This window comes from Cuculus canorus, chromosome 10, assembly GCF_017976375.1.
Source record: "Cuculus canorus isolate bCucCan1 chromosome 10, bCucCan1.pri, whole genome shotgun sequence".
NCBI classification, from domain to species: domain Eukaryota; kingdom Metazoa; phylum Chordata; class Aves; order Cuculiformes; family Cuculidae; genus Cuculus; species Cuculus canorus.
The window spans coordinates 5568251-5578613 of record NC_071410.1 but is presented as its reverse complement, the minus strand read 5'-3'; positions in this window follow the sequence as shown (position 1 = coordinate 5578613).

Below are 10363 nucleotides of genomic sequence, written 5' to 3'. Positions count from 1 at the left end.
CTTCCATTCAGTGTACCTAAGAGGATCTTGGCCTCTTGGAAAATAAATATCTCTATTAAGGTATTTAAGCCTGAATGACATTTGTGAATGCCAGTTTTGTGTTACATTAGCCCAACTTACACATGCGCCAAGCACATATTTTGTTTTGTAACTTTCTAGGTTGTTGTTACGATGCTTGGGTAATAGTGCAAAACTTGCTTTGATTTCTCCAAGCTCAGGTTACAGTTGTTTAAAATAATACAAGTTCAGATTCAAAGAATTCATATTTTGGGTGTTATGAAAGATCATTAAAAGTATAAACAAAGCGAAGGCTGTAAAACTATAATTTACATTATGAGCAACACAATTTGTGAGGCATGAATTCCTCACCAAGGTTCTCTTATATAAGGTATAAACTCTGAAATTGTTCTAGCAAGTGAGGCAGTTGCCTGTCTCCCATAGTGGTTCTCTGGGTTGTCTAGTGTATAAAGGATAACTTTATGCTCTTGTGTTTCCCTTTCAGTAGAAAATTTACAGCGGATCTTTTCTTTATCTTGCTGACCATCTTCAAAGATGTTTTAAAAGCTGCCTTCTGAGATTGTTGAAATTTGGTTAAAATAGATATGTAAAAAAAAAAAAAACAAGATGAAAGGATACAAGTTCTCAGTCTTTATAACACTGCTAGTTTAAGAACTTTCTTCACAAAGTTCTTGCTCGTAGTAATTTGAAGACTTTCTGATTTGGCACAATCAGGGAAGGGTTTGTAACGTGACTCAGGTAGGGTTTAAACTGTCTTCAGTCATCTGCTTGTATTTGTGTTCTTTAAATAATTAACATTTACTCAACTTTTGTTTTCCTTGCCAAATGATGCTGCAGTACTTATCACAAGGAACAATGAAGATGATCTGATCTTCGTCAGTGTCCATGCTGTGATCGAGAGCAGATTTGACCACTATAATTAATTTTCTATTAGTAATCCAACAACTCTGTCTCTGCATTATCTCTTGTGAACCTTAATGAATGTACTAAGTCATCAATAAGAATGCTTTTGAATTTTTATTTTTAACTTTAGAGGAACACTAACACCCCTTTTTCTTTTTTTTTTTGTGATGTGTTTTCTGGAATACCCCACAATAGGTTGGCCTGTCCATTGCCTGCTTGAGTAAGATGGAAAGAAACAAGGATGGATTTCACTATGGAGAAATAGTGTATTCCTTGAGAATTAATTCAGTGGGAAAAAAATGTTGTAGAACAGATATTGTGTATGTGTGCTTTGTTTACAGTTTTAACTAGTGAATAACCAAACTCATCAAGTTATTGCAGGGTCCCTCACATGATTTCTGGAATACTGATTAATATCTGTTTTGTAGGCAGTAGTTTCAGAGGTGCTTAAAGTCACACTGAGCAGGATTACCTTCTCAATTGCCTACTCCAAATATGAACCACTGTCAGTGACAGAAACTGGCTAATATATGGTGCCTGTTTAAATGACTTCTTGTTGCTTGCGGGCTAGCTCATATTGTTTGAAATAATTTCTTTCCCTCTCCTGCTGATTAAATGATTTCTAATGGTAGCTTGTTTTTGCATTTATGTCTGTAGGATGAAATTACTTTAACGGCATAGAAAATGGGAAAATTAAAAAAAAAAAAAAAATTCACAAATTCACGTGATTGCGCTCGTTTGTTGGGCTGCTAACTCAAATTGGGTACAGTAGATGATTTATAAGATTTACACTTGTGTATTGTGCATTTACAATTTGCACTGGAAAAAAAATTCTCAGGTGCTGTAATTTTCCGAAACAGATCTCTTGGCCATATGGAAATGTAAATTGCAAATTCAGTGCACGAGAGAGTAATCCCTCGGTATGGAGCAACCAATTACAGTAAGCCACCACAATTAAATATATTTAAATGTCCTACAAAGCAGCTTTATATGTAACTTCAAGTACTAAGTAAAGATAATTCTGCGGTTGCAAACTGTGAATTATTTACTGGTTTGTTAATGTAGATGGGTTTTTGTTAAGTTTATCTGAGACAAAGATGATGTAAGATAACAGCTATGGCTGCTTCTGCTGGAAGTTTTACCAGGACTCCATCAACGTTAGACATCTTAATCATTATCTTAGATATAAAACAGCTTAGCTTCTGCACTTGAGTAATGTCTGATAGGAGGAAAGCATGCTTTCCCCTGGCCCGCCTCCAGGCTGGAACGAGTCCTGCAGTTGTGGCAGATAGGTACAAGGTAATTCTTCAGAAATGGAAGACGCTAATGCTTCAGAAGGCTGATTTTGGCACAAAAAAAGGCTGACTTTTAAGTAGGCTACTAAAGTGGCTCCAGACGAACAAACCAAAACAGACTTATGGGGCTTTCTCATGCTTCAGCTGACTTTGCTGTCTGAAAAGGTAGTTGATGTTTCCTTGAATGTAAATTATTTGTGGAAATTTGACCAGAGGTGGGGGCTACAGCTCTATAGTATTTTCTCCATATTAAAACCAATTCACAGTTCAGTATTTGCCTATTATTTCCACTCAACTTTGTTGCATGGCAGGCTTTTTTTTTTGTTGTTTCATGTTATTACTTGTTGCTCTGGAAATAAACATTAAATCGAAATGGAGCATCGTCACTGTATACTGGTAATTCTGTGCCATGCTATTTTAAATGGACCTGCCTTTTGAAGAGCATGCTGAAAAGCACCAAATGCTTCCAGGCTCTTGTGGGATTTGTACTAGAATGCAAAAGAGAGCTAAATAAATATACTTGAAATAAGAAAATTCTGAGAAAAAAACCCAGATGATTCCTAACAAAAGGCAATAATATTTCATCAAATTTTAGTGAAGAGTTTTCAGAAAGAGGTGTTTTCTGTGCAGTAATGAGATTACCTAAATACAGTTAAATGTGGTACGTATGATTTCCTCATCACTTTAAGTGCTCTATTGCTGTATTGTCGTGTGACACCATAACTTCTCTCATTTATGAATGCTTTCGTTATGTTATATAGAGCTTAGGGGCAGAAGAATCAGTGTTCCTACAAGGAACAAGCTGAGCCCTCTGTAAGCACAGCACTGCATAGGGAGATAGCGAACAGCATGAGCTAGGAAATTTTGCATAAACTATCAGATGCTCATAATTTTCATGCCTGATCCTCAAGTTTTCCACAGTGTTTGAAGTCCAAGCCATGGAACTTTGCAAGCTTTGCAGGAATATACAATTATGTAACAAATGGGAGGGTTGGCTTACTCTGTGTGTGTTTACTCTTACATGTAAAAGTTTAGCATATATTTTAGTAAGTCTCAGTATGTCGATACAGATATTAGTAGCATCAAACAACCCCACTGTTTCCTGTGTCTGTAGAGAGGATATAAGCATTACCACTAATTTATGGATAACATTGTGGTTTATGTCCTCTGGGGCTTTGTTAGATAGGAAGTGATGGTGAAACAGGAAACCAGGCATTGTATGAAAACATCCATAAGTGTGTAACTAGAGGAAAAACCTGCAAAAATAATTTATGAAAGACGTTGCTGTGGACTTTTATACAATAATGCGTTTAGTGTTGTGCACAGCTGGATACTGTAATTGTTGATAATAATGCAAGTGACTAACGTGATCCAAACCTGACTTTTTAATTAAACCTAAGGGTTCAGGGAAAGAAGAAAATTACATTGAAGATGCCAACAAAAGTAGCAATCTTTTGCTGTAATCAGGGCCCAAGGAAGATAGATATTGAATGTGAACAAAATAAGTCATTCAAACTTATTTAAGCATATTGTTTTCTTTGGTATACACAAGCTCATACATGCTTAACACTGGCTTAAAATCCAGGTATTGACAATTAAATGAAGGAAAATGGAACCAAAGCTGCTCCTGAACATTAAACTAAAGCTGGCAAATTCATTGCTAAGCATCTGAGAGCAGGTATGTTTTCATACAAATGTTAGCTCGATGTTCCTTGTCAGTGGCAAACTAAAGCTTGACAGCTAGATTCCATGCTAGAAGGAATGAATGTCAGGAAAAGCTTTCCCTTTTTCTATTTTTTTTTCTCACGTTTGTCTCCTTGGAGAACTTGCCCTTCTATGCTCAATTTAGAAAATAAAATTCATAGAAAGTTACCAAGGCAATGCTATAATGAGTAATAGTGTTTAGTCCTTACCTAAAGTCATTAAACCTGTCTGAAAATAAATGTGCCTGCTCTACAGATTGAAAAGGTTAAGGCATAGCTACGCTGAACTGAATATTGCCTGCAACTGAGCACTACAGAAATCCTTATTTAGTAAGGGTATGGAGGGATGGATCTTGCTTGAGCAGCTTCAGAGAGAGAACTAGGAAGGACTAAATGATCCCATAATCAGTGCATGCTCTGACTTACTGCCTTTTGATAATTAAAGTTTTCTGAAGAGTGCTTAGGAAGTGGACTTGGATGTATAATTTTATGAACTAGTAATAAATTGTTTTTATTGAAGGCTAGGGTTTTGTTAATTTAAGCCTAGTTTTTGTTTCCTTCTGATGTAAGCTAACAAATGACTGTGGATTGTCAGCAATAACTATAGGAGGAGAAATCACGGGGACAAAGCATTTCTAGATATCAAAAAGAAAAAAATAAAATAGAGAAAGCAATTAGTGACCATTTAGGCTTCCATGTATACCAGAAACAATTCTGGCTTAAGGGATCATGCTCAGCAGAGAACGCCTATCATCACAGTCGAGGGCAGAATTGCATTTGGACTTGTAATGTCACTGGAATGTGATTCATTTATCTGGGTCTTGTTTGTTATTGAAGGTTTGCAGCAAGTTGTTGGCAATATGACCCCTAAATATACTGTTTGTATACTGGCTGTTAGTGGAGTAATAAAGGCTCACCTGTCTGATATGTGAAGTTGGTTAGAAATAAGGTTGGAGAAAATTGCCCATAAGTTTGTATCCCCATGCTGCTTTTGAATGCTGAAAAAGAAGGGTACGGAAGTTTTTATTCTATTGTGAGTGGTAGATGGTGCAGGCACTGTTTTAGTTGAAGGAAGAATCAAATGAAACTAGTCGGGAAGTAGGTTGAAGAGAATAAAGGTTATTCTTAAACCTGATACAGTTTTTTCTGGTGTACCCAACCAAGATGGTACAGAGAGTAGTGACGTTAGAGGAATGAATACAAACCAAAAGTTTGAAGTTGCAGTGCATTACAAGGAGAGGTTTACTGTTGACATCTGGTTTGCTTGTTCTTTTTTGCCCTCATAGTGCTATATATGTAGACATCAAATGTTAGTCTTTCTGTGATTTCTGGAAAAATTACAAGTTTGGGGAGAAAATCAGATTTGTTTTTTAGAAATATGGCGTTAGTGCTAATTTGAATTCTGTTCTTGAATTGTTTTGTGTTTTAAAAGTATGATAGGTTTATGGCAAGGTAATGTTCACTATGGGAGTAACTTTAGGTCAGGCCAAGTCACTAATTTGCTGATTAATGCAGTGCTTCCCTTAACTTTGAGATAATAGCTTTGAAGCACCAACGCTTGTTCAGCTGCAAATCAGTTTTTTATACCACGTTTGAAATTCTCTTGCTAATGGTTTTCCTATTGTTGAGTGAATGGTTTTCTTAAAGCTGCTGAAAGAACTGTCGCAGTTTGCTGAAGTGTAACCTGCATTAACAGCTTTGCAACATGGGGAATATTACAGCACATCCTTTCTGCAGCTTTTCCATACCTACTTATACTTAATTTTTCTATACCTTAAGACAAATGAAACCTGTGACTTTCTTTTAAATTTTGGATGATAGAAAGCAGGAAAAAAAAAAAATCAAGTCTCCTCAAGGTAGTCCATGCGGTTTAACTGAGCCAAAGCACAGGGACGCAGATATCCCAAACTACTACATTAAGTACAGAAGACAGAAGGGCTTTACCTTCAAATTAGTTGGCAGTTTCTGGTGGTAAATTAAGGCAGACAATAAGAAGCTGAAGTGAATATTCTTGGTGAAATAAATACACTTCTCAACTAGTTCTCCTTATATTAAGATCTTAGTTACTAATGAACAGTCATTAAGCTGTTTAGGCATTGCTATGAAAATACAGCAGAAATATTTTGTTTACTTTTTCATAATAGAAACAAGTATGAAAGTATTGTGTGTGCACGCTTGCTGCTAGTGTGTTGAGTGAGCTTGAGTGAGTTGAGATCTGAAATGTGGTCATCTTTGCTGGAAGTACTTTTGTGTTATATATGTTGATGGCGTAGTAGAAATCTTAGGTTGGTGCTAAAGTTATTATGTTTGAAACTTTAAATGGGTTGGAGTCTTCTTACATAATGATGATTACTTGTCGTGTTCTAGACTTTCAGCTGGGGCACAGAGGTGCATCAGATGGCTTGGCTTTACTGATAGAACAGTAAATATATAGAGACCTCCCTTAAAGATTTGGTCTCATGAAGGAGGTAATAATAAACAAAAAAATCAATATGCTGTGAACAGAAAGGATTTTCACAAATGTGAGAGAAGGGCTGTTGTAATAGTCAGCTAAGTATTAAATGTCAGGTATTGCTTTAGAAAATATGTACTGGTGGGATACAGCCTACTAAATTATAGCTTTAAAAAACTTAATTTGGAAGGTACTTCTTTTGATCTGAATCATAAGACATTCAAATTTGCGGTGGTGCAGTACGGTGAGGGTGTACTGTGTTTGATTTGGGAATGTGATGCTTCCCTCTGCTGGCCGACCCATAGAGAGGAAATTTTCTCTGGTAAAACAAGCTAAAACATACTGTGAAAAGAGCAGTGTGTGCTTAGGACTGAGGTAAGAGGATTGTCATTGCAGTCTCTTCTGCTGGAAGAAGTAAATCGCTTACCTGCATCACAAAACAGCTTAGTGTTGTAAAGTTACATCAGTCAGTTTTGGGAAAGATTAAGTACACTAATATTTATGCTCCTTCATGTCTACTAGTTACACTAATCCTAAGTATTTGCAGTACGTTACAAAGAAGCAGTGAAGAGTTTGAATTTTGCAAGGAAGACTTATCCAGTATGGAACTCTTGAACCAGAGACTCTCTGACAGATATTTAAAATGGACATACTTATCAGCTTCAGTTCAGAAGTTTAACTTCTCCTTTAATTTCAGGTGAGGCTTTGTGCTTAAATCTCATTCTGTGAGTAGATGCAAAACCCACAAAAATTTTGGGGTCACTCACAGTATCTAAAATTGCAAGAAAAAATGTTTAGCTTTTGATTGTAGTATATCTTCCACGAAATGAGTTACCAGTGAAGGGAGTAGGCTAATTAACATGAGCATTCAAAGACACTTGGTGCAGTTTAAGACTGCATTGTATATGAGAACCTCACGTTGTCAAAGCCCTTGCATGTCACAGGATGTTCTTTCAAGTGATTAAGAGACTTTAAGTCTGTAGCACGAATTCCTCCTCCTTAAATGATGCTATTTTTCCTCTACAATGTGTAATGTTGCGGATTCTTCACCTCTGTAGCTAGAGATGAACAGTTCACTGAGAGAGCTTTTCTTGCCTTTAAAATGTAAGTTCTTATGTTAAATTGGCTGTAGCTACTGAGAGGCTGCTCGCGTGGGCTCCGCTGAGATCCAGAGACTGAAGGTCTTCACTCACGACTCTACGTTTGTTCAGCTGGATGTGCCGCACTTTCAAAGTGCAGCTGTTCTCCTGTAGTAACAAGCACAAAGGTTGATTGCTGCTGGTGTTAGGAGTGCACATTTTAAGAAGAAATGATTTTGCCGGGAATTGCCAAGGAGATTGGCATCTCTTGCAATGGGCTTCCACTTACTGTTAAGTGCACAGAATTGCACTTGCTCATTAGCAGATGCAAGACATGGACAGAGATAGAAATTGTCTTCTGAACGCTTTTCTGGCCGTTCCCTAACAGTAAGCAAACTGGGAAATTATATGGCTGAGTTTCAATTCTTCGTATTTCAGTTTTCACATGGGGGATCTGAATTGTATTTCCTGCTGAAATTGGATTTTTTTAGCAATTGATAGTTAAATCAACTTCTGCTTTGATTCTCTGCTGAATGTTTCAGGACTTGGTACCAGGTATTTATATAGCTAAAGAAATAAATATAGATGTCACAGCACAAGTTTGTCAAGAGCAGCTGGATGATGCCCTTAGTCAAGTGGGTAACTTTTAGGCAATCCTGCAGGGAGTTGGGCCTGAAGATCTGTGTGGCTTCCTTCTAACTTCAGGTGTTCTGTGATTCTATGATTCCTTTGTGTCACTTTGGTATTGGACAGCAGTCACAGTGCCACTTACCATGAAACTACTCTTCTTGAATCTGGATCCAAGATTCTATTTGGGTAACACCTAAGAAATAAATATTTTTATCAGGTGTAATCCAACCATTTGTTTTTCTATTGAAACAGGTCCCCATACAAACTTCCATATGTAAAAAGGGCCCAATGACCTTAGAACTACAAAGGCATATTTGCTGCATGGGTCTGTTAATACCTAATTTGAAACCCCTATAGTTTGAGTTATTGACTTTATGCCAGGGTTTTACTGCTGAAGAATGCCAATATTTCTTTAAAATGCTTTTCAACATTGAGTCTCATTAAGATGTGCAGTGGAATCCTATGGTTCCTACAGTTTGAAGTCTTTTAGAATTTGATTTGCTTGTTCAAAAAAGCCGAAGCTAGTGTTAGCATGCATTTATGGTAGAATTACTTCAGAATTTCTAGACTTGGCTTATTAGATTTCTTGGACGGAATTGCAATACTCTGAATTCGGGAAAAAGGAACCTTGTTAGGAAAAAGAAATCCTTAATGGCCCATCCTTATGAGTCTCAGGATTTGTAGTTTGTCCCCAGGTGGCAGGTGGAATTGTGTAATAAGATGAATTAAGTGACTGTAAAACTTGAACAGGAAGGAGAAGCTGGAACAGTGGTGAGATTTGTAGAAGTCTTAAAACACAGGATGTTTTTTTGTCTTCTCAAAGCAGGTATCTAAAGTGACAAATGAATGGTATTGGACAAGCTGCAGGACACTTGAGTACAGTGTGTTTGCCAAGGAAGTATAACCTAATCACTCTCAGTGGATGGTGCAAAATAGTTTTCTATGGAATATTTAAACGCTTCAAAAGGTGACTTAGTTCCAATTTTGAGCAAGCAACAGTGGAGTTTCTGAAAAAAAGATTGAGACTTCAACACGTGGATGGGCTTGTCATGGTTGGAGGCGCTTGACTTTGGGGCAGCCTAGCAGGTATGCTGCAAAAGAACCAAGTGAGTAAGCTGATAGGAAGTGTATGTAGTACAGCTGTTGATTAGAAAGGATTCAGAAGTTATCTCTGTGAAATGCCCTTCAAAAAGGTTACTAGCTTGGCCACAGATTTCACCTGAAATTCTTTAGCCAGTGATTCCGATGATGCAAGCAGTCTGAACTTACATGATACTTAAACCAAATTTTGAATATTGCCTTGTTGTAATTAAGCTGAGACCAAACGAGGAATCGAAATGCTAGTGCATTGAGGGGTTTCTCTTGTCCAAAATTAGTAGGCTAGTGTGACATGCTCTAGCAAACAAGAGGAGTTTCCACAAAGACTTTTTATTTTGACAGCTGAAAATAAGCTACGAAGCTTATGAAGCTAATAGCTCAAAAATAGGCACACCATTCTTTCTTTATATGGGTCACAACCTGCTAAAGCTTTGATGCATTCCTGGTTCCTGTTGCCCAGTGAGACTGATTACCAGTCAAATGTTCCATGGTGGTGTTATCTTAATAAATGCTTGCTGATCTTGGCCTATTGATTAGTGTAGGTACATTATCGTATTTATTTTACCTAACTTCTGTAGATTTCTGTATCAAATATCGATTGGTAAATACTGAAGCTAGAACAATGCTTACTTATTTTTTAAGTGGGAAGAAAAACTTTTGAGGATCCAAATCGTTACGGTTTTGGGATACTTGTACTTCCTATCTATGCCAAAGTGAAGAATTATTTGAGCGTCGCTTTGTGTGTCTTTTTTTTCCTTTTCCCCCTCCCCCCCCCCAGCTGATTGTAGGATATTCCCCAAGAAAGCTCAGATCTCGTGCCTTTTGTGCATCGATCTGCTGCTGTGAGACAAAATTCCCATTGAAACTTCCCCATCAAAAGCATCCTTCTATGGTTCCATAAAGTTGCAACTTAGACAATATGCTGTGTTATCTCTTGCAATCCCTGGAATCTTGCCTGTTATCTTGGCTTTCTGCAACATGTTTGCTGAAGTCCAGATCTGTTTTATTCTCTTAAAGATGAAAGCAGTGATTTTTATTAGTTTCACACCAAATAATATCACAAAACGTAAAAGCCATCATAGTGACAGGAAGTTGGAATAAGCTCATATAACCCTTGGGACGTTGCTCATCCTGTGGAGGAGGAAATGGAGAAAGTGCATGCTTCTCTGATGGAGGAAAACAGAT